General features: G+C 43.0%; 1 protein-coding gene across 2 annotated transcripts in view; it reads left to right on the forward strand.

Annotated features, from left to right (window-relative positions):
• The window catches only part of BTBD2 (BTB domain containing 2), a 113660-nt gene that overhangs the window by 22180 nt on the left and 65538 nt on the right, over window positions 1-25942 (forward strand). The window lies entirely within an intron of this gene.

Below are 25942 nucleotides of genomic sequence, written 5' to 3' on the forward strand. Positions count from 1 at the left end.
CCAAGTGTTTCTGCCAAAGGATCCGGTAGCTTTTGAACCTCTAGGCTAAGAATAGCCCCCATCTTATCCAAGAATTTTGGATAAGAGAGATCTTCTGGGGGCGAGTAGGGCTCCGGTGTGTCCTCTGGCAGGTCAGAGGGATATCCAGTAGATGATGAGGGAGATGGAAGTGAATCCGAATCTACAACCGTCGGGGACCTGTCTTTCCTCGGGGGTAGAGTCGCAGGCTGAGATGGACCTGATGGGGAGAGATCCCTCGGGCCCTGCAGGGAAGGTTCTCTCGGTCGTTCGATAATGAGCGTGATTGAGGCAAAGGTGGTGTGCTGGCCGTAGGAAACGGAGGAAGTTGAAATGTGGGTTGTAATGTGTCAAATAATCCTGCTAGAGCAGAAGAGTTGTGAAAACGCCTCTTGTGTCCACGGAGGCATCCTCTGTTTCCGCGCGTCTCACCAGGAAGTGGGGAAGTGTATTCCACATCTAATACTGATCTCCTTCTCTTCCGAGCTGGTTCTCGTGGATCTGTTCCATCAGTCTCCTGGTTAGAACCAGGTGAACGAGGGGGAGATGTCTGAAGTGGGGAGGAGGAGGAAGATGATGTAATCCTTACATACTCCTCCTCAGAATGTGTTGTCGACCTAGCATACCCCGTACTCCTTGGGGATATGGATCATTCGGAGACCTGAGGGCTAGGGAGATGTATGTCCCTACGGTGCGAGGCGTCGGCAGATCTCCCCCCGAGGGATGGGGACGACTGTGGATGGCTTTCCATCGCCTTCGCTTTACGCTTCTCTTTCCGTCTCTTATGTTCCGATTGGGTGTCACTGGTATGATGAGTCGATACCTGCGTCGACTGTGTCTCGGCACGCGTCAGATATTTGGACCTGAGCGTCGGTCCAGACGCAGCATGCGTCTGTTTTGACCTTTCCTGCGTTGGTTGTCCTGCCATGGATGATTTTGGTTGTCCCTGTGTCGAGCTGTGTATTGTATGCGTCGACTTAGACTGTTCTTGCATTGTTCCCGATGCAGCCTGCGTCGGTTTTTCGGCTTCATGGGCTCCTTGCGTCGCTATCGACGCTACATGAGAGATTAATGCTTCTTGTGCCGTCGTCGGTGCTCGTTAGTCGATGTGTCGGTCCTCAACGCATGTGCCGTGGACTGCGCCGCCGAGGGGTTAGGCCTCTGCGCCTTCGGCTTGTGCCTCGTTGACGTCGATGCGGACGATGCACCTGCGGAGCCTCTCGACACCGGCCGGTGCGAATCACCCCCACCATGCGTCTTGGCCTCTTTTTGCTGCCGCTTTGAGCCGTGCCTTTATCGGCTTGGACTCCAGGCGCGATGCCCTCCATCGGATCCTCCAGTCCTGGAGGTGGAGGGCCTACGGACGCCGCCCGTCTTACCGTCTGGGTCCGTTGCTGCCCCGGACCCGGCGACGAGTGAGCCTCCGATGGCTGGGCATACGGGCGTGAATTTTCTGGGCCCTCTGACGGCGGGCCCGTGGCGACATCCTGCCGCAGTGCTTACAGGAGGCCTCCTGATGATCGGGTCCGAGGCACCTATAGCAGCGATGGACATGATCTTGCCGCAAGTGCAGGGTTTGAACCCTGAGGGCCTCTATTCTGGTTTTTCAGACATTTTCTCTTCTGTTTGTTTTTTAACTTGGATGAGGAAATGCAAAGCCCCGCGTGCGCTCCCGCACGCGGAAAAACACACTGAGGAAAGACTGTTTTTCTGTGCAGGAAGGCACGTGCAGCCGCACAGAGCAAAGCTCTGTATTCTACTAAGAAGCTCCACCTCCTGGGCCCTGATGGACAGTTCCCAGGACAGCATGGCTAATTCAGCCCTGCTATCAACAGGAAAAAATATATATTAAAGATCCACACTTGAGTCAAATAGATGTAATAATTCTTTAGTTGCTACGGCAGCTCCACAGTTTACATTAAGCATGTCATCATGTTTCAGTAAATCCCCCAACACGGACCCGTGTTTCGCCGTGAGGCTGTGTCGGGAGGGACAGCAGTAAATTTAACAGTTCTGCAACAGAAAATTAAGAGGGTGTGGAAACAGAAATAACGATGGGAAACTTCTTAAACTGAAAGAATTTAAACATACCTGAACCAATTCCTGCGCACAAGTTGACCGGGAGTGCACAGGAGAGGTAAAACAGAAAGCCCTTTAACGCTGAAAAAATGGCGTGAAAAAGAGCCAACCAATCAAAATGAACCGGAAAACGGATGTGGCAGAGAACTACAAATCAAAACTATGTGAATATACCCCATTCAATTTTGTTGTTCAAACCATATGGAGCCAAACTATTTAAAGTGTAGATCCATCTTTGTTCCCTATGGACTTGTGTCTCAGAGAAATTCCCCCCTGGCATGGAGGAGACAACACATCGATAACACAAAACCTCAAATCAGAAATATTGTGAGCTTGGGCGACTCGGGGGGCATTTTCACGCTGATTCATGAGACCAGAATGATGTTCGATGATCCTGGTCTTGATCATCGAACATCGTTCTAGTCTAGTCGTGGTACATGTGGGCACCAACGACATAGGAAAATGAGGGAGAGAGGATCTGGAAGCCAAATTTAGGATTTTAGGTAGAAAGCTGAAATCCAGAACCTCCAGGGTGGCATTCTCTGAAATGCTTCCTGTTCCACGTGCAGGTCCCCAGAGGCAGGCAGAGCTCCAGAGTTTCAATGCGTGGATGAGACGATGGTGCAGGGAAGAGGGATTCAGTTTTGTAAGGAACTGTGGAAACTTTTGGGGAAAGGGGAGACTTTTCCGAGAGGATGGGCTCCACCTTAACCAGAGTGGAACCAAGCTGCTGGCGCTAACTTTCAAAAAGGAGATAGAGCAGCTTTTAAACTAGAACAAGGGAGAAAGCGGACAGTCACTCAACAGTGAATGGTTCAGACAAATGTATCCTTGAAGGATACTAATGAAACAGGAGAGTTAGGGCATCCCAACAGAGAGGTTCCATTAAAAGCAAACATAGTCCATATGTCTATATGTAAAAAATCACCGAAGCTAATGATTTCTGAATTATCCCAAACAACTGAAAAGCAGGTTGTTAATACAAACAAAAAACACACTTTGAATTGTCTGTATGCCAATGCCAGACGTCTAAGAAGTAAGATGGGAGAGTTAGAATGTATAGCAACAAATGATGAGATTGACATAATTGGCATCACAGAGACTTGGTGGAAGGAGGATAACCAATGGGACAGTGCTATATCAGGGCACAAATTATATTGCAATGATAGGGAGGATCAACTTGGTGGGGGTGTGGCACTTTATGTCCGGGAGGGTATAGAGTCCAACAGGATAAAGATCATACAAGAGACTAAATGCTCGGTAGAATCTATATGGGTAGAAATATCATGTGTGTTGGTTAAGAGTATAGTGATAGGAGTATACTACCGTCCACCTGGACAAAATGGTCAGATGATGAAATGCTAAGAGAAATCAGGGACGCAAACCAATTTGGCAGTGCAATAATAATGGGAGATTTCAATTACCAAAAGTACATAATGAGCAAGAACTGCACTTCAAGCAATATCGCAGAAAACACAAGTGCAGATGAAAGTTCAATCCTGACAGGACACTCACAACGGGTGTATAAATACTATTATTTTTTAATTCTTCAATATGGCAACTCCACTGATTTATACAAGCAATGGCTTAATGGCGTCCCCTGACACGGTCCCGTGTTTCGCTGCGGGCTGCATCGGGAGGGCTTGCCACCAGGAATTCACAGAAAAGCTGTAAAACATAAGTATACATCAGGACAACAAAACAGGGCTTATAACCGACCGTGAACATAAAGGTATATAAAAAGTCATAACATACCTGACAGCAAGTATACTTCAAGGTGACAGGGAGCGCACTACCCTTAATCACTGACAGGTATTTAAAGCTGAGTAAGGCGCCAAAAGCAGGAGAGCAAACCACGTGGGACAAAAAACCCCGTTCATTGGTTGCCGTTCCTGTAGTGCACCTTAGCAGGAATGCAGACCAACCTATCTTGGTGAATGGCGGGATCTAAATGAAGGGAACTCTAAGTGAATAGGAACCATTCAATGTCCCGGTTCAAACCCTTAGGAGACACTGAATCTAGGGTGAAAATCCAGCGTTGTTCAATCCGGCCAAGCTGTTCAGCATAGTTACCACCGCGGGGCGGCCGTGGAAACACCTCAATTACACTATACACAAGATCTGATAGAGTGTGTGATTTTTTTATCCAGTGATCGACGAGGGGTTCATTCTCTCGCGAATGGCGAATATTAGAGACCGTGTCGGGGGACGCCATTAAGCCATTGCTTGTATAAATCAGTGGAGTTGCCATATTGAAGAATTAAAAAATAATAGTATTTATACACCCGTTGTGAGTGTCCTGTCAGGATTGAACTTTCATCTGCACTTGTGTTTTCTGCGATATTGCTTGAAGTGCAGTTCTTGCTCATTATGTACTTTTGGTCTTGGATTGTATTGTTTTTGGATTTTCAGAAGTCGTTTGACAAAGTCCCTCATGAGAGGCTTCTACGAAAACTAAAAAGTTATGGGATAGGAGGCGATGTCCTTTCGTGGATTACAAACTGGTTAAAAGACAGGAACCAGAGAGTAGGATTAAATGGTCAATTTTCTCAGTGGAAAAGGGTAAACAGTGGAGTGCCACAGAGATCTGTACTTGGACCGGTGCTTTTCAGAATATATGTATATGTGTATATATATGTGTATATATATGTATATGTGTGTGTATGTGTGTGTGTGTATATGTGTATATATATATATGTGTGTGTGTGTGATTTGGAAAGGATTACGACGAGTGAGGTTATTAAATTTGCGGATGATACAAAATTATTCAGAGTAGTTAAATCACAAGTGGACTGTGATACATTACAGGAGGACCTTGCAAGACTGGAAGATTGGGCATCCAAACGGCAGATGAAATTTAATGTGGAAAAGTGCAAGGTGTGTTGTATATAGGGAAAAATAGCCCTTGCTGTAGTTACACAATGTTAGGTTCCATATTAGGAGCTACCACCCAGGAAAAAGATCTAGGCATCATAGTGGATAATACTTTAAAATCATCGGCTCAGTGTGCTGCAGCAGTCAAAAAAGCAAACAATGTTAGGAATTATTAGGAAGGAAATGGTTAATAAAACGGAAAATGTAATAATGCCTCTATATCGCTCCATGGTGAGACCGCACCTTGAATACTGTGTACAATTCTGGTTGCTGCATCTCAATAAAGATATAGTGGCGATGGAGAAGGTACAGAGAAGGGCAACCAAAATGATAAAGGGGATGGAACAGTTCCCCTATGAGGAAAGGCTAAAGAGGTTAGGGCTGTTCAGCTTGGAGAAGAAACGGCTGAGGAGGGGATATAATAGAGGTCTTTTAAGATCATGAAAGTTCTTGAACGAGTAGATGTGACTCGGTTATTTACAGTTTCGAATAATAGAAGGACTAGGGGGCATTCCATGAAGTTAGCAAGTAGCACATTTAAGACTAATTGGAGAAAATTCTTTATTGCTCCATGCACAATAAAGCTCTGGAATTTGTTGCCAGAGGATGTGGTTAGTGCAGTTAGTGTAGCTGGGTTCAAAAAAGGTTTGGATAAGTTCTTGGAGGAGAAGTCCATTAACGGCTATTAATCAAGTTTATTTAGGGAATAGCCACTGCTATTAATTGCATCAGTAGCATGGGATCTTCTTAGTGTTTGGGTAATTGCCAGGTTCTTGTGGCCTGGTTTGGTCTCTGTTGGAAACAGGATGCTGGGCTTGATGGACCCTTGGTCTGCCCCAGCATGGCAATTTCTTATGTTCTTATCGTTTTACCTCTAATATGTTGATTATACCATATTATTGTATATTAAATATCTTTTAAAGAGAAATATTCTCTAACCAATAACATGCTTTTTACGTCTTAATGCAGCCAAAAACTAAATTTTCACCAAGAAAATTTTTTTTTTTTGAGAGAAGAGGAAGGTTTCATATCATTCCATTATATCACGAACCAACCTCCTCCCATCCATCAAAGTTCTTTTTATATTTATCTTGCGTGCACAAATTATAGTGAATGTGTATCAAATCAAAAATTTTTTTTTTAAATCTTTCTTCACCAAGCTGGTGTTTCAATAAGTTACTTTTCCTCTTGAAAAGGCGCCGAACTACTCAAAAACGCTGACAACCCTACCCCATCATCCAGCTGTGAATCCTTTCTCTCAGCCCTCTCAGCCCTGGGTTTCAATCAATTAGTTACCAAACCCACACACAAAGCAGGCCATATGCTGGATCTTATCTTTATTAACCCAGGCATCAAACATTCTTCACGCCTCAAAAGCAAGAAGGTCCCTTGGTCTGATCACTCACTTATCTCAACCGCATTCTCATTGAATAAACCCTCCACCTCCAAAGGGCCCTCACCATCCTTCCCATACAGAAGATCCTGCTCTACAGAAGACCTCAGCTCACACCTAGCCTCTCAACTTCCATCCATTGATCTCTCAAACCCGAACACAGCTCTCCGCTCTTGGAAAGCCATCACAGATTCCATAGCCGACAAGCTATGTCCGCTAGCAACCAAAAAATCACTCCCAAACGCCTCCAAAAGACAACCATGGTTCACGGAAGAACTAAGAAAGCTAAAACAAAATCTAAGACAGAAAGAGAGCGACTGGCGCAAATCCCCAAGCACCAATACACGATCCATCTACAAAGCCACCCTCCATCAATACAAGTCAACTACCTCTAAATCCAAAAGGGACTACTATGCATCCAAGATTCACCACTTAATCTTCGACGCAAAAGCCCTCTTTGCCTATGTCTCCAATCTCACCCAAATCATCCCACAGGAGATTCCCAACGACCTAGCACAACCCAAAGCTGAAGAACTTGCTCTTCATTTTCACAACAAAGTCAACAGCCTTCTAACTCATCTGCCTTCTAATCCCACCGACCCTGCTCTTTACCAGTCTCTTCAACAATCATCCCCCAACAACAATGGTCTGGAAACACTTGAACCCATCTCTATCTTAGAGATACAAACTCTTATAAGAAGAATGAAACCTTCCTCCCACCCTTTGGATACTATCCCCACCAAACTGCTCCTGGCCATCCCTGACTCCATCGCTAAAACATTGTCGGACATCATAAACTGCTCACTCTCCCAAGGACTATATCCTGACGACCTCAAATTGGCCTCCATCAAACCTCTACTCAAGAAACCCAACTTGGATCCTAAAGACCCCAACAACTTCCGTCCTATCGCCAATCTCCCATTCATAGCCAAGATTCTAGAAAAAGTTGTCAATACTCAACTCTCCGAATACATAGAAGAAAACAAAATCCTATTCCAATCACAATACGGATTTCGCAAATCACTGAACACAGAATCCCTCCTCATCTCCATGTCTGACTTCATATTAATGGGCCTTGACAAAGGCCAATCCTTCCTCTTAATTCTACTGGACCTATCAGCCGCCTTTGATACGGTCAATCATTCCATTCTCACTTCCATTCTGGCTTCTATAGGTATCTCAGGCACCGCTCTCTCATGGTTTAAATCTTTTCTCTCCAACAGAGGCTTCAAGGTTAAGATACAGAACAAAGAATCTTCACGAATGGACGCATCCATAGGAGTCCCTCAGGGCTCCTCACTGTCACCTACACTCTTTAACATTTATCTTTTACCTATCTGCCAACTCCTCTCCAACCTTAACCTCAAACATTTTCTCTACGCCGACGACATCCAGATCGTGATACCCATTAAAGAATCTTACACTAAAACATTGGTTCACTGGGAAAACTGTCTCTTCGAAATTAAACATCTCCTGGCTAACCTAAACCTAGTTTTAAACTCCTCTAAAACAGAACTGCTTCTCATCTCCCCAGATAACAATGCCATCTCTAATCCTCCAACTATCCCAACTACTACACAGGTGAGAGATCTAGGAGTATTAATTGATAACCGGATGAACCTTAAAGCTTACATCAACAGAACCACCAAGGACTGTTTCCACAAACTCCAAGTTCTGAAAAGAATTAGACCACTCTTCCACACTCAGGACTTCAGAACCATTCTACAAGCTATCATTTTTTCTAAGATCGATTACTGTAACTCTATCCTACTGGGCCTACCTTCCTCCTATACTAGACCCCTCCAGATGTTACAAAACGCTGCGGCAAGATTACTGACAAACTCCAGGAGGAGGGACCATATATCTCCAATCCTAAAAGATCTCCACTGGTTGCCTGTTCACTTTAGAATCCTCTACAAATCTCTTTCCATAATATACAAAACCATCCATCAACACACCCCACTCGACTTACAATTCCCATTCCAAATTTATAACTCCTCCAGACCAACAAGAGACACACTCAGAGGATCTCTTCAAGTGCCCCCAGCCAGATCTACCAAACACATTACCTTGAGAGATCGGGCCTTTTCAACAGCCGGCCCCCTTCTATGGAACTCCATCCCACCGGACCTTAGACAGGAGCCCAGCCTCCCAACCTTCAGGAAGAGACTTAAGACCTGGCTGTTTAAAAAAGCTTTCCCGGACACCAATTAATTCTATTCAGCCAGATTCTACCACTTCCACATGTAAAAATGTTATTACTAATGTAAATACCTATACCTAATGTTATTCTCTCCCTTTTCTTCTCTCCTCCCAGTTCTTTTACCTTGTTATTTGTAACTGCTTCCTTCTACACAAATAGGTTATTGAATTGTTCACTGTACACCCCTGTTATATGTAAACCGGCATGATGTGTTTGCAACATGAATGCCGGTATATAAAAATTTTAAATAAATAAATAAATAAAATATGTTATTTTTCAAGTTAAACAAGGGTTGTTAAACAAGACACTTTCTCTTCAACTTATCTGTATCTATATTCATTTGCCAATGTCCATGTCCCGACAGGGCCTTGTTTCAAATCCTTGATTCTTCATCAGGGGACAAGATGTAATGGTCTAGTAGTTGGTAATGTTCAGCGTTTCCTCCAAAATTTAACACGCCATAAACTTGGTTGCCATGTTGGTTTAAATACCCAGGCAAGCGTCTACTTTATATCTATTCCATCTACTACAAATCTACCCAATCCTGAGACACGTTGATGATGTAATCACGCCGCATCTGTGGATTTAACAATCGATGTATCCCAATGTCTTCTTTCCATTTTTATTTAATCCTGGTCAAACATCACAGAATACATATAATTATTTATGATCTCTTACTACATTGAAACCATCTATTTTATCAGAATGGTATCGATAAATGAGGGTATTCCATTCTAATTCCTCATTCAGTTCCTGTGGGGACTGCATACCCAACGTGAAAATCCAATAGGCTTCCCTCAGGTCCAGCATATGTCTGCGATCACCTCCCCGTGGATTTGTCATCACTTGATCGATAATTGTCCACTATATTTGTGTAAATGAATGTTGATGGTTGGACACAGTGAGTCACTATCGGTGCTGTTAACATCTGAGTGTGCAGACGAAATTTGTGTTCATTTAATCTTATTCTCATGTTACGAGTCGTTCTTCCAATATATACTTTAGGGCAATCGCATAATAGAGCATATATTACATAACTTGAATTGCAAGTGGTGTGGGATTTGCGTGTAACCCTATATCCAGATACTGGATCTTCCCATCGATCAAGTGATGACAAATCCACGGGGAGGTGATCACAGACATATGCTGGACCTGAGGGAAGCCTATTGGATTTTCACGTTGGGTACGCAGTCAAGAAGAAGAAAAGTAACTTATAGAAACACCAGCTTGGTGAAGAAAGATTTAAAAAAAAAAAAAAAAAAAAAAAAAAAAAAAACGTTTTTGATTTGATACACATTCACTATAATTTGTGCACGCAAGATAAATATAAAAAGAACTTTGATGGATGGGAGGAGGTTGGTTCGTGATTAGAATTACTATACACTTAGTGTTTGGGTAATTGCCAGGTTCTGGTGGCCTGGTTTTGGCCTCTGTTGGAATCAGGATGCTGGGCTTGATGGACCCTTGGTCTGACCCAGCATGGCAATTTCTTATGTTCTTATGTACACTGCTGGATGTATTGATATAATGGAATGATATGAAACCTTCCTCTTCTCTCCAAAAAACATTTTTTTCTTGGTGAAAATTTAGTTTTTGGCTGCATTAAGACGTAAAAAGCATGTTATTGGTTAGAGAATATTTCTCTTTAAAGATATTTAATATACAATAATATGGTATAATCAACATATTAGAGGTGATATCTTGTTGATTCATTGAAGATATTTATATCCTCAAAAAGATATCTGTGCATCATTTTTGTGGTTTCTTATCGTTTTACCGACATAGAGCTTCTGGCAAGGATATGTGATGACATAAACAACTCCAGACGTAGTACAATTAGAGCTGAAACGTAATGGAAATATTTTGTTCAAAGTGGGATGGCAAAATTAAAGACAGAGATAATGATAGTGAACAAACAGAACAAGTCCTGCAGGGGCTGTGGCCCTCAAAATCTGATAAAGGAGGAGTATCTGAAGATAGTTCAGAGTGAACTAAGAGGTCTCTGAGATTTTTTTTTTCCCCGATGAAAAGTAAATCGAATAGGGCAAGCAAATACCTCATTCATTGATAATAGGGGCCAATAGCGGCAGATAATGGACGTGAGAGCTTTGCTATGCACTGAGAATGGCAAGATACAATTGATTCCTTCAGAGGAGCGAGTCTGTGGTAGAAAGAGAAGGTCTCGGTTAGCATACAAGGCACGTTTAAAGGCTTTTTTTCAGAATAGAGTAAGGGTACCCTCTCTCTCTAAACCGAACTAACATTTGCTTAGCTTGAATAGTAAATTCAGATTTAGACAAACATAGCCGCCGAAGACTCAGAAACTGACCAAAGGGGATATTGTTTTTCAAAGCGTGAGGGTGATGGCTATAAAAAGACAGTAGTATGTTGCGATCCATTGTTTTTCTAAAAATTGATTTGGTAAATGTGTTTGAATCAGATGAAATAAGAATGTCTAGAAACGAAATGTGGGAACGATGAATGTTGAAATTGAATTGTAGATGACCATTACAATTATTCAGCCAATCTAGAAATGAAAAAGATTGTAAATCTGTGCCTGTCCAGGTTAAAAGAATATCATCAATGTATCGAAGCCAGAGAGAAATATACATCCACCAATTAGAGGGGTAAATGAATTTTTCCTCGAAGTCAGAAACATAGAGGCAAGCTAAACTCTGGGCCATCATAGCACCCATTGCAGTTCCCTTAATTTGTTAGTAATAGACTGACTTGAACAGAAAACATTTTTTTGTCAGAGCTATTCTAGTTAATGAAACTAGAAAATCAGTGGGACCCAGAGCCGTGTGTAAATTGAGTGTCTTCAATAAGGAGTCTGTATCTACTACAGCAGGAGGAGAGAGAGTGCCTCTTTCAGTTTTGCCAAAGGTGGATGCAGCAGTAATAAGACACACAATACCAGTAGAAGACTCTGTTAAAGGACCCACATGACAGGAAAGTGGAATCCCTATTGAAAATTTTTTTTAAATTTGGCTAGTCTGACCCTGCAACCTGCGATCTGCAGGAAGTATGTGGCCAGAGCTGTCTTATGCTGAGCCCAGCAAAACCCCTTACATTCTGAGGCAGAAGACTTTACAGCATAGTGGGGGGAGGGGGCGGCCTTTGTAGCAGATACCCATACTTAAAGTCTCATCTAAACTGATGGCCAGATACCTGTTGTGGCTAAGGAGCTGGGTGGCAGATTCAGACTCAGTAAGTTACCATTTAAGGGTTAGCTGGTTGAAGATCAGGGGGAATCAAAGCCCAAGATGCTTCTAGAGGGTAGGGCCAGAAATGTGGCCAGGGAATCTTTCTCAAGGTATGCCGAAAGGATGGAAGGCAATTTAGGTTAACTATACCACAGAGGAGCCAGAGGTCTAGGATTCTGGTCAAGGTACAGCCCTTTTGGAGCAGTAGACGCAGAAGGACCTTGGGGTGATGGTGCCTGGCGATCCGAAGGTGGCAGAGCGATGTAACAAGGTGATAGGTAAAGCTAGAAGAATGCTAGGCTGCATAGAGTGAGGAATAACCAACAGGAAAAAGGTGGTGATAATGCACTTGTGCAGATCCTTGGTGGAGCCCATATCTTAAAAAGGATAGAAACGGGATGGAGGCAGTCCATAGAAGGGCAACCAAAATGGTGTGAGGGGGGTCTGTATAGGAAGACTTAGGAGAGGCTGAAGGATCTGAATATGTATACCCTGGAAGAGAGGAGGTGCAGGGGGGGATGTGATACAGAACTATACCTGAAAGGATTTAATGATGCATGGTCTTTGAATCTTTTCCATTGAAAAGAAAGCGGTAGAACTAGGGGTCATGAAATGAAACTCCAATGGGGATGACTCAGTACCAACAACAGGAAATATTTCTTCATGGGTAAGGTGCTGGATGCTTGGAATATCCTTCTGGAAGTGGTGGTGAAGACTAAAATGGTAAATGGCTAGAGGTAGGAATGAAGAAAAGGGTGCATGGGGGGTAACCTGTATGGAGTGATAGCTACTACCCCTAACAGAAGGCATGGGGATTACTACCCTTAACCAGTTAGCTTTCATGATTTTGATGAGGCTGCAACATTGCTTCGATTGGAGGGGAAAGTCAAGGCCCTGACTTTTACTGTCCGGGGTACTGATACGTAGACATTGGGGAAAAGTGCAGGCCTATATCCATGGCCAACTTGAAAAGCATAACATGTTCAAGCAGCATTGAATTATCAGGAAGGCTGCTTGCCCTGTAAAACGTTGATAGTAATTTTGATATTGGTTTGATGGTGCTTGGTTTTGATTGTTAATATTACTACCCTTAACATAAGGCTTGAGGGTAAGCTGCATGGAGCAACAGTTAATACCCTTAACAGAAACATGGGGGTAACCTGCATATAGCGGCAGTTATTACTAAAGAATCTTGCTGGGCAGACTGGATGGACCATTTAGTCTTTTTCTGCTGTCAATACTATGCTGCTTGTGAAGGTGGCACAAGAGGACTGGCTGTTTCCAAACGTCCCCAGTGATGGCATTATGGGCTGTTCCTCACTCCTGCTGCCGGTAGTTTGAAAACTGTAGAGATATTACGAGTAGTGGGCTCACATCACAAAGGATCGGTGGATTCTGGAAGTAATAAGGAAGGGGTATGTGTTTAGAGCTAAATGCTCCAATAAAAGATGCCTTTATATCCCCCATACAAGGCAGATGAGAGAGGCCATTCACGACACTATAGACAGACTACTACACTTAAGAGGCAGTAGTATTGGTTCCAGAAAAGGAGAGAAGGAAGGGGTGATCAATATATTTTGTGGTTCTCAAAACAGAAGGAGCTTTTTGTCCTGTCCTGGATTTAAAGGAGGTAAACAAGTCCCTGAGAACATTGCATTTTCACATGGAGTCATTAAGAACAATGGTGGCAGTCTGTGGACTTGTCTGAAGCATACCTCCACATTCCCATCAGAGCAGAAAAGTGGCAGTTTTTGCACTTTGCAGTAATGGGGAAAGAGTACCAATACAAGGCTTTGCCCTTTGGGTTAGCGACAGCACTCTTGACCTTTACAAAGGTTATGTTAATAGTGACAGCCTTCCTTTGCAAAGAAGGGATCTGAGTCCATATCTGGATATCTGGATAATTGGCTGATCAGAGCCAGTTATAGCCAGGAGAGTGCACGGGCAACAGAGCGGATCTGGTAGGTGTTGAAGAATATTGGCTGGGTAGTGAACCAAGATAAGAGCCATCTGCAACTGTCGCAAATACTGGTATATCTCGGGGTCCTGTTTGATACAAAGAGAGGCAAAGTGTTTGTGACGACAGAATGGATAGGCAACTAAGATTTATATTGTCCTCAGCAGCTCCTCAAGTTTGGAAACATCTGCAAGTGCAGGGCTCAGTGGTGGCAGCCATTGACGTGGGCCAGGGCCCATATGTGCTCCTTGCCGAGGAGCTTGCTGTCTAGCTCGTCTCCACAAAGTTGGGATTTCGTGAAACTCCTGCCCATTACATAACGTGCAAGAAGAAGCCTGCATTGGTGGTTAAGCAAGGTAGATTTGGAGAAGGGTGTCAGCTTGGAACGTCTTCGTTGGACCGTAGTAACCACAGGTGCGGAGCAAAACAGGCTGGAGTGCATACTGAGATGGTCAGGTAGTGTTAAGTTCTCTGGTCCTGGGAGGAGGTGTTATGTGCCATAAATGGATTGGAGGCCCCGGGTGATCAGGTTGGTGCTGAAATGTTTCCTACCAAAGATAAAGGGGAAAGCAGTATGGATTCTAACAGACAGTGTCATGACGGATTCATATGTGAACAAGCAGGGCTGAACAAGGAACTACCAGATAGCAAAAAAATTAAGCGGTTAATGGACTGGGCAGAAGCTCAACTACTGGAGGAGATCTCAGTGGGCCATACAGCAGGAATGGAGAACATTTAGGCAGACTTCCTAAGTAGGCAAACCTGGACCCAAGGGAATGGGAGTGAACCAGAGGCTTCTTTCATAAGGGGATAACCTCAGTGGGACCTAATGGTGATGCACAAGAATACCAAAGTGTCAGACTCTGAAGGCCCCTGCAGGACACTCACACAGGAATTATGCCTTAATAATGGTTTTATTTGGAAATGGTGCCAACATAACCGTTCCTGACTATGCATTGCAGGTTAACTTAACAAAAAGTTCACAACTGGGTAAGGTTTACTTCTAGTCCAGCTATTCAGTCTGGGTCTTTGCACAGTGAATTCTCTTCAGTAATAACACACAACACAATTGGAGACAAGACTTCTGCTTACAGACAAGGTACAGAACTTTCAGACTTAACAATATAGTGTAACATGAATACACCTCAGAGGAAGAGTTCATGGGTCTACTCTGGGATCCCATACTTTCTTTTGGCCTCCATACTCTGAACACCTGAAAGATATTCTCACACTGCTTTTGAATTCCCCAAGAACTGCTCTGAATCCAATCCTGAACTGAACAGACCTCATTTCAAGACCAGGAACTGTACTTTTTTCCCTGATACAAATTATGTATTTATTTTTATTTAAACATTTTATAAACTGCCATTCCATGTATAGATCACAACAGTTTACAAAGTAACATTCATAGTTATAACTCAACAAACAAATAATGATTGGTTACAAAGGTGGTATTCATAGGCATAAATATTATCAAATTAACTTTTCTAGTACATCTTCATAATTATCTAGTACTTATGGTAAAGAGTATTGAAAATTAAAACAAGGTGATAATTTTCACATCTTAGCTATTGGGTTGTTTTGAGATCCTTATATTCTCTCATTTGATTTATTCTTCATGATTAGATTATTATCTTCTGTCATTCTTGACTCTGTATTTTCATTTGTTTTTAAGTTAAATTATAAGCATTTTTGAATAGCCATGTTTTCCTAGCATGTAGCAGATGGACTCAGGCCCAATGGGTATAGTGTACTCCTGATAGCAGTTGGAGACGGATCAGATTTCAATCTGACGTCAGCCCTAGTACATATACCCTTGCAGGAAGTGCAGCTCTTCAGTATTTTCCGTCTCCATAGCAGTTAGGGATTCTGCACGCTCGCACAGCGTTAGAGTAATTTTACCAAAGAAAACCAAAATAAGAAGAAATCTTACCTCTGCAGACAAGCCCCGCTCTCCTGCGGTGACACCCATTGGGTCCCTCCCCCAGTTGAGAATTCCCGAGGTGATTTCCACGATCCCTCCGAGGTAAGCCTCAGTCCGGCGGCCGACCCTTGGCGAGGACCTAGCTCCCGATATCGGGTGAGTCTGAGAGGCAGTGGGTGCAACTTCGAGCGAGGCGGTGAAGGTATTTTCCCTCTCCCCCTGCAGCCGGAGTCCGCCCGGAACGAGACCGGGAAGTGCCGAGACAAGGTAAGGTAGAAATCTATTTAAAAGTCTCCAGTCTCTGAAGCTCAAGGAATCGCACAGGTCGCCAGCCGGCACCAGTGCCACCGGGTTGATCTGCCCTAGCAAATGTGTGCTCCTAATTGTGGGAATAGTCAATAATCCCTTATTTTGAGATCTTAAGGGTTCACTGTGGATTGATTGGTTGTAGTCTCACTCCTAACAGGCCAGTATTATTTGAATGAATGATGATGAATATAATCATTAATGATTTATAGTAGATTCTGGATTGTACTGGTAACCAATGCAGTGACATCAGTGAGGGTGTAATGTGATCATATTTCCTAGATCCTAATAAGATTCTTGCTGTGGCATTTTGTAATAGTTGTGTGGTTTTAAGTTACAAAGTGAAAGCCTTAGTAGTAAGGAGTTGCAGTAGTTTAGGTTTGAGAAGATTAGAGTTTGCAATACAATACGGAAATCCTGAAAAGTTGTTAATGGTTTAAGTCGATGTAGTATTTGCAACTTGACATAGGAGCAAAAGGAATAGATGCATTGATACAGTGCTGGCCCACAAATGAATTACTGTACATGTTCCCATTGTGGCCAATGGTCAGAAGGATAGAGGACCATCAGGAAATGGATGTCTTGGTACTCCCAGACTGGGCAAGATGCCCATGGTATCCAGACCTGATCAGGCTCAAGGTAGGGGAACCATTACACTTCACCCAGACAAAAAGCCAGTTGAAGCAAGGGCCAATATAAAAGCGAAGACACCTTAAGAGGATTCTGAGGACCCTTTTGAGAGCAAGGAAGATCTCATCTATGCTAGCGTACATTAGAATTTGGAAAATCTTTGAAGGATGGTGTAAAAAGAGAAAAGTGCTACTGCATGAAGCCAGTATAGCAGTAATCCTTCAGTTTCTTCAGGTTGGGCTAGATAAGGGCCTAACAGTCAATTCGTTTAGAATTCAGGTAGCAGTTATAGCATGCTATGGGGGAATGTGAAGGGCACTCGCTCCTCGAGGGCCTATGCTGCTCAGGGTATCCTGCACCTCTGACCTCGGGTCCCTCTCTTCATACAAACTACTGAAGGAAGTTATCAGCACTGCTACTCTGTGAGTATCACTATGCTCCAGCTCTCCTCATTCCACCCTTCATGTTCACGGCCTATCCCGCGCTGTGGAACACTACCGGACCTTTGCTACATGTGGGAGAGACCATCATCTACAGAGACTGTCCGAGCTTACTGTGATATCGCTGGACCACAGCACTGTCCGTTCCTTGGGCAAGATTCTACTCATCAACTGCAGTGTAATAAAGCTTTCTCTTCTCAGTGTCTGCTTACTAGAGTCTAGCCCATCGTTGTGGTTCCTCAAGGGGCCCATCCCCGTGGGGGGAGTCATCACCACTTCGACCAAGAGTCCACAATATGCCACAAACCCAACAGCAAGAAGAGTCAGAGAGTTAAATAGGCTCTGGTTCACTACTCACCATACCTGGAATTTCATCACGACAAGGTGTCCTTACGGACATAGCATTTGTTCTTGCCCAAGGTGGTTTTAGTTTTCCACATAAACCAAACAATCACTCTGCCTACCTTCTTCCCGAAGCTGCACAGAAACGAGGGGGGAGAGGTGGCTCCACACACTGGACTGCAGACGAGTCTTTGCCTACTATAAACGTAGAACACACTTCAGACTAGTGCCTCACAGTTGATCGCTTCCTTCAACCCGAATGCTCCGGGTCTATTGGTCTCTAAAAGAACTCTCTCAACATGGATTTCACAGTGCACTCAGTACTGTTACAGTAAAAGATCAGAGACTCTACCCAGTTTGCCAAAGGCACATCAAGTAAGAGCGATGGCATCATCAGTAGCCCGTCTGTGCAAGGTTCCAGTCATGGACATATGCAAATCCGCCACATGGTCCTCGCTATGCACTTTCACTTCCCATTTACTGTCTCGACCAACAAGCAGCTGCTGATGTGGTGATGTGCAGGTCCATTCTCCAGTCAGGAACACAGTAAGGAGACTGTCCATAGCTCTGGACCAGGTTGAACGCTGATGTCTCACTCATCCTTGGGAACAGCGCCATTTTCCGACAAGGATCCATCTTGTTGCACTTACAACCTTCAGCTGGGGACTCCCAGACAGCATGGCTAATTCAGCCTGCTTATCTGTGGGGGAAAAAAAGCAAGTTTGCTTACCAAAAACGGTGTTTTCCATAAATAGGATGAATTAGCCATGCTGACCCTCCTGCTTACCCGGACGGTCTACACTTCACGTTTCGCAGCCATGCTTTAGAATAGACTGAGGAGAAGATGGCGACATGCGGGAAAGGACACATAGCTGCACACAGAGCAAAATTCTGTCAGCTTGGTGAAGCTCCGCCCAGCTGTCCCGGAAGGATGTTCCCAGACAGCATGGCTAATTCAGCTTGCTAACTACGGAAAACACCATTTACGGTAAGCAAACTTGCTTTTCTTTTCAGAGGGAAATACAGTCTGGGGAAAAAAAAGGATGGAGCCAAGTCCAATTTCCTTTGTTAATTTTTTAATTCTTTTATTTTCTTTTTTGGTCTCCTTTTGGTTTGAGGGTACATAATATTTTTTGCATTAGGTCTAGGAAGAGTTGCTTGGGCAATAAGACTACTGATCTTCCCTTGCTGCACCAGTCGTTATAGGGAGGAGAGGTAGAACACAGAATTTGCCCTCTGTCTCCATCTGCTGGTAGGAGGGGCAAACAATTGACTGGACTGATCTGACAGAACCAAAAGAAAGGAGATTAACTGGCATTCGGTAAGTTTAATTTCACCTTTATCTGCTGTCTTTTTCTCTATTATTCGTACTTTTTAAACTACCAGGGTTCAGTAGTTTGTGGTATTAGCTTATTTTTGGTCACATTAGATGAATAATCCATTTTGAAAACATTAGAGATTGGTATTGCTGAAGAATGAAGCTTTTAGTCTGGAACTTTTAGTCTCTTTATAGAATCTTTTTACTGAATGAACATTATGCACTTTAACTGCAAAAGTCTGTTAGCTGAAAAAAAAAAAATTCAGCCATCACTGTCTGCTGCTTTAATAACTGATGGACCCAGGGATCCTGTTATTGTCGGTCTCCTCATCTAATGAACATTTCCTGAAATCCTGTTTCCTTCCAGTATATAGTAATGGTGCCAGAATCCTGTTCCTAGTGCTTGATTAGCATGAAAGTGTTTTTAATGGCCATTTAACAAAGTCTTTATTTTTATTCTATGCACTATGCATCGGTTGTGTTTAACCAATGAGGAAACTGTGCTGCTATGGAATATTTTAATAATTTAGTTGGTTGCGAAAGCCAGATTAATACAAACACAAGGACCTGTAAGCACTGACAATTCAAATGATTTGCTCAGAGGTGCAGTGAGAGTCGGGGAGCCAGAACTTCTGCCATACAGTCCAGCTGTTAGACTTCTTTTCAAGTTTGCATGATACTTTGTTTAGGAATAATTTTAAGTTCACTCTGAACAATAGGGTTTAGATTCGCAGTGGGTTCTAAGGAAGGCAGTATAAAATATAATATAGCATATAGGTTCTCTCAAGGAGGACGTCCGTTTTGTGCTAGTAGCAGCAGATCAGTGATGTCCGAAAGCCTTCGCTTCTGTGTGGGAACTTTGGGCCATTATGATGTCGCAGGATGGTTGAGGGCTACAGTAAACCAGAAGAGGTGCCATGCTACAGCAGGATTTGCCTGTATTACTGACTGACAGCATGAGATCGGCATTTTTACAGCATTACTTTTCATTTTAAATTATAGGAGAGCTAAACTCAGCAGGAGATGAAATACTGGATAGTGCCTCGTTGTTTGGTTAGGTGGTGTGTTTACAGTCTGGGACACCTGATTTGAGTATGGATAGTAATTACTGGGTATAGAATTTTGTTTTCATAAATATTCCAATAATTCTGTAAAAGTAAAGTGGTCAATGTTTCTATTAATGATAGAGTTCAAAACAAATTGTAAACATTTTCCATTATATGGGATATGTGGCTGCATGTTTTGAAACCAGTGCTTGCTGTATATTTGCATATAGGGAGGTATGAAAGGCAACAGTAGCAGTAGCTGCTTTTCAAAGCCTGGGCTGCAGGTGGAAGTGATAATGCAGCTGAACTGAGTGCCTCCTTTTACTTTTTTTTTCATATCACTTTAGGGGAATAAACAGCGTTTCTTTGATTAGTCTGCGTTACAGTATAGGATCGGGATCAAACCTTTCTTGTATTTGAAGGATCCATGTGTTTACTCTGTTCAGATTATCATTACATGTGTTGAGGCGAGCTGTGGCCTATTATTACTAATGATGCAGAGGCAGGTGTAGCAAATCAAAGGAGCTTTTAAGAGATTCCAGCCTCTAGGACTTTGGCGATGATGTCATCCTGAGCAGAGGTTCGTGGGGTGTGCTCCCTTGGAGCCAACGGAGTTTTCACTCTATCAGCATTCAGAGGTGTTGTAGGATATTTAAAAAAAAAAAAAAAAGCAACATTCCCTTAAGCTTCCATGAAAGTATTCATAATAAAGAAAAAATAGCAATAACATGAGCAGAGGCAAGGGATTGAAAAATCGCTGATGGGCAGGCCTGTCCTGGTTCAGTCCATCTGAAACATTACCCATGAAAACCTTCTCCGGAACGGGTATCTTCCCAACATCCTCTTCAGTAAACACTGAAGCAAAGAAATTGTTTAATCTTTCCGTGATGGCCTTATCTTCTCTAAGTGCCCCTTTAACCCCTCGATCATCTAAGGGTCCAACTGACTTCCTTGCAGGCTTTCTGCTTCAGATATATTTTTTAAAGTTTTTACTGTGAGGTTTTGCCTCTTCAGCCAACTTCTTTTTCAAATTCTCTCTTAGCCTGTCTTATCAATGTCTTATATTTAACTTGCCAACACTTATACTTTATCCTATTTTCTTCTGTTGGATCCTTCTTCCAATTTTTGAATGAAGATCTTTTGGCTAAAATAGCCTCTTTCATCTCACCTTTTAACCATGCCGGTAATCGTTTTGCCTTCCTTCCACCTTTCTTAATGTATGGAATACATCTGGACTGTGCTTCTAGGATGGTATTTTTTTTAACAATGTCCACGCCTCTTGCACACTTTCTAGCTTTGTAGCTGCTCCTTTCAGTTTTTTTCCAATTATTTTTCTCATTTTATCAAAGTTTCCCTTTTGAAAGTTTAGCACTAGAGCCATGGATTTGCTTACTGTCCCCCTTCCAGTCATTAATTCAAATTTGATCATATTATGATCACTATTGCCAAGTGGCCCCACCACTGTTACCTCTCACCAAATCCTGTGCTCCACTGAGAATTAAATCTAAAATCGCTCCCTCTCTTTTCGGTTCCTGAACCAATTGCTCCATAAAATTGTCATTTATTCCATCCAGGAACTTTATCTCTCTAACATTTCCCGATGATACATTTTACCCAGTCAATATTGGGGTAATTGAAATCTCCCATTATTACTGCACTACCAATTTGGTTAGCTTCCCTAATTTCTCTTAACATTTCACTGTCCATCTCACCATCTTGGCCAGGTGGACGGTAGTATACTCCTATCACTATACTCTTTCCAAACACACAAGGGATTTCTACCCATAAAGATTCGATTATGCATTTAGTCTCATGCAGGATGTTTATCCTGTTGGACTCTAAGCCATCCTGGACATAAAGCACCATACCGCCTCCCAGGTGCTCCTCTCTGTCATTGCGATATAATTTGTACCCCGGAATAGCATTGTCCCATTGGTTATCCTCCTTCCACCATGTGTCTGAGATGCCAATTAAGTCTATGTCATCATTCACTGCTATTCATTCTAATTCTCCCATCTTACTTCTTAGACTTGTAGCATTAGCATACAAACATTTCAAAGTGTGTTTTTTTGTTTGTATTTTCATTCTGCTTTTTAATTGAAAGGGATAAATGAGAATTTTTTAGCCCAAGTGAGTTTTTAGTTACAGGCACTTGGACTACTTTTCTTACTATTGGAACCTCACTGTTGGGATGCCCTAATTCTAATGCATCATTAGTATCCTTTGAAGATACCTCCCTCTGAACCATGCGCTGCTGAGCGACTGTCGGCTTTCCCCTTTGTTCTAGTTTAAAAGCTGCTCTATCTCCTTTTTAAAGGTTAGCGCCAGCAGTCTGGTTCCACCCTGGTTAAGGTGGAGCCCATCCTTTCGGAAGAGACTCCCCCTTCCCCAAAAGGTTCCCCAGTTCCTAACAAAACTGAATCCCTCTTCTTTGCACCGTCTCATCCATGCATTGAGACTCCGGAGCTCTGCCTGCCTGTGGGGACCTGCGTGTGGAACAGGGAGCATTTCAGAGAATGCTACCCTCGAGGTTCTGGATTTAAGCTTTCTACCCAAGAACCTAAATTTGGCTTCCAGAACCTCCCTCCCACATTTTCCTATGTCGTTGGTGCCCACATGTACCACGACAGCCTGCTCCTCCCCAGCACTGTCTAAAATCCTATCTAGGTGACGCGTGAGGTCCGCCACCTTTGCACCAGGTAGGCATGTTACCAGGCGATCCTCACACCCACCAGCCACCCAGCTGTCTACATTCCTAATAATCGAATCACCAACTATAACGGCTGACCTAACCCTTCTCTCCTGGGCAGAGCAGTTCCTTGCTACAGGATCCTTTCCTGCTGTACCAGGTTGATGCTCTCCGATCATCAAACACACTAACCTCTGCTTATTAGCTGCCTTACTGACTATTAAAAACACAAACACACTAAATAATATAATATAGCCCTCTCACCCCCCCCCCCCCTGCTTATCCTCCCCGGTCTCTCACATTCTCCTGCTCTCTCTCACCCCCTTCTCTCTCTCACCCCACTGCTTACCCTCCCTGGTCTCTCTCTCATCCCCCTCCCCTCTCTCTCACATCCCCTCCCCTCTCTCTCACACACCTGTCTACACACATTCACTCTCACCAGGGTCTTCATCTATGCTGCGAGTGGAGCACGTCATGCGGGGGCATGCCTTTATCTTCGCTGCGAACGCACACGCTCCCTTTGCGGCATGCTGGGGCCTTATCTTCACCACGAATGGTGCATGCTCTGTTCACGGTGCACCGAGTCCTTCATCTTCGCTGCGAACGGTGCGCTCCCTTTGCGGTACGCGGGGGCCTTCATCTTTGTCGCACATGGCATGCCGGGCCTTCATCTTCACTGCGAATGGCGCTCCGTTCGGGGTACATTGGGGTCGTCTTTTTTGTGCCATTTTCTGCGCAGAATTTGGCAATTCGGGGGGGGGGGGGGGATTCTGCGCTCCGCAGTAGTGCAGAATTCCCCCGGCAACGCTTGGGGCAGTTTCTGAAGGATGACTAAATGGTATGAAAAGAATGATAAATCTTTAACCAAAAAAGTAAGACACTCCATCTCCAGTATATGCCATACTTTGCAATACAGTTCTGTTACATGGGGTGATCTAACTCATTTCCATTTGGAGGTAATTATTAATTTGACAGCCAGCAAGAAGATATGGATAACAGTATAAGTGGATACAACACTTCCTAATAAAACGAAAGAGAATAATCCATAGGAAGCTTAGATACCATTGTGTATTAATTTTGCTACTTTTAAACCAAAACGTTTGAATTCAGTCTTCTTTCCATGTCGTTTCATCCTACTTTTATACATAAGAACATGCCATAATGGGTCAGACCAAGGGTCCATCAAGCCCAGCATCCTGTTTCCAACTGTGGCCAATCCAGGCCATAAGAACCTGGCAAGTACCCAAAAATGAAATCTATTCCATGTTATCTTTGCTAGTAATAGCAGTGGCTATTTTCTAAGTCAACTTAATTAATAGCAGGTAATGGACTTCTCCTCGAAGAACTTATCCAATCCTTTTTTAAAAACAGCTTTACTAACTGCACTAACCACATCCTCTGGCGGCAAATTCCAGAGCTTTATTGTGCGTTGAGTGAAAAAGAACTTTCTCCAATTAGTTTTAAATGTGCCACATGCTAACTTCATGGAGTGCCCCGTAGTCTTTCTATTATCTGAAAGAGTAAATAACCGATTCACATCTACCCGTTCTAGACCTCTCATGATTTTAAACACCTCTATCATATCCCTCCTCAGTCGTCTCTTCTCCAAGCTGAAAAGTCCTAACCTCTTTAGTCTTTCCACATAGGGCAGCTGTTCCATTCCCCTTATTTTGGTCGCCCTCCTCTGTACCTTCTCCATTGCAATTATATCTTTTTTTGAGATGTGGCGACCAGAATTATACACAATATTCAAGGTGCAGTCTCACCATGGAGCGATACAGAGGCATTATGACACTTTCCGTTTTATTCACCATTCCCTTTCTAATAATTCCCAACATTCTGTTTGCTTTTTTGACTGCCGCAGCACAGTGATTTGGTTTAGTTCATCTGACTCATCACCCTTGAAAACCATCTCCAGAACTGGTATCTCCCCAACATCCTGATTAGTAAACATGGAAGCAAAGAATTAATTTAGTCTTAGGAAAGGCCTTACCTTTCCTAAGAGCCCTTTTAACCCCCCTGTCATCTAATGGTCCAACCGACTCCCTCATAGGTTTCTTGCTTCGGATATATTTAAAAAGTTTTTATTGAGTTTTTGCCTTTATAGCCAACTTCAATTCAAATTCTCTCTTCGCCTGTCTTATCAATGTTTTACACTTACCTTGACAATGCCCATGCTCCATCCTCTTTTCTTCAGATGGATCCTTCCTCCAACCTTTGAAGGATGTTTTTTTGGCTAAAATAGCCTCTTTCACCTCACCTTTTAACCATGACTGTAATTGTTTTGCCTTCCTTCTACCTTTCTTAATGCGTGGAATACATATGGACTGCGCCTCTAGGATTGTATTTTTAAACAATGTCTAAGCCTGTTGAACACTTTTAACCTTTGCAGCTGCACCTTTCAGTTTTTTTCAAACTATTTTCCTCATTTAATCAAAGTTTCCCTTTTGAAAGTTTAGTGTTTAGAGCTGTAGATTTACTTATTGTCCCCCTTCTAGTTATTAGTTTAAATTTGATCATGTTATGATAACTATTGCCAAGTGGCTCCACCACTGCTACTTCTTTCACCAAATCCTGCGTTCCACTAAGAATTAAATCTAAAATAGCTCCCTCTCTTGTTGGTTCCTGAACCAATTGCTCCATGAAGCAGTAATTTATTACATCCAGGAACTTTGTCTCTAGTAAGTCCTGATGTTACATTTATCCAGTCAATATTGGGGTAATTGAAATCTCCCATTTTTATTGCACTGCCAAATTGAAATGCTAAGAGAAATCTGATTTCTCTTAGCATTTCATCATCTGTCCGACCATTTTGTCCAGGTGGACGGTAGTATACTCCTATCACTATACTCTTACCCAACACACATGGGATTTCTACCCATATAGATTCTACTGAGCATTTACTCTCTTGTATGATCTTTATCCTGTTGGACTCTATACCCTTCCGGACATAAAGTGCCACACCCCCACAAAGTTGATCCTCCCTATCATTGCGATATAATTTGTACCCTGATATAGCACTGTCCCATTGGTTATCCTCCTTCCACCAAGTCTCTGTGATGCCAATTATGACAATCTCATTATTTGCTGCTATACACTCTAATTCTCCCATCTTACTTCTTAGACTTCTGGCATTGGCATACAGACATTTCAAAGTGTGGTTTCTGCTTGTTTTCACAACCTGCTTTTCAGTTGTTTGGGATAATTCGGAAATCATTAGCTTTGGTGATTTTTTTTACATATAGGCACATGGACTATGTTTGCTTTTATTGGAACCTCTCTGTTGGGATGCCCTAACTCTCCTGTTTCATTAGTATCCTTCAAGGATACAGTTGTCCGAACCATGCACTGCTGAGTGACTATCTGCTTTCTCCCTTGTTCTAGTTTAAAAGCTGCTCTATCTCATTTTGAAAGTTAGTGCCAGCAGCTTGGTTCCACTCTGGTTAACGTGGAGCCCAACCTTTTGGAAAAGTCTCTCCCCCTTCCCCAAAAGTTTTTTAATGGAATAAATAAATGC

This window comes from Rhinatrema bivittatum, chromosome 8, assembly GCF_901001135.1.
Source record: "Rhinatrema bivittatum chromosome 8, aRhiBiv1.1, whole genome shotgun sequence".
Taxonomy (NCBI): Eukaryota; Metazoa; Chordata; class Amphibia; order Gymnophiona; family Rhinatrematidae; genus Rhinatrema; species Rhinatrema bivittatum.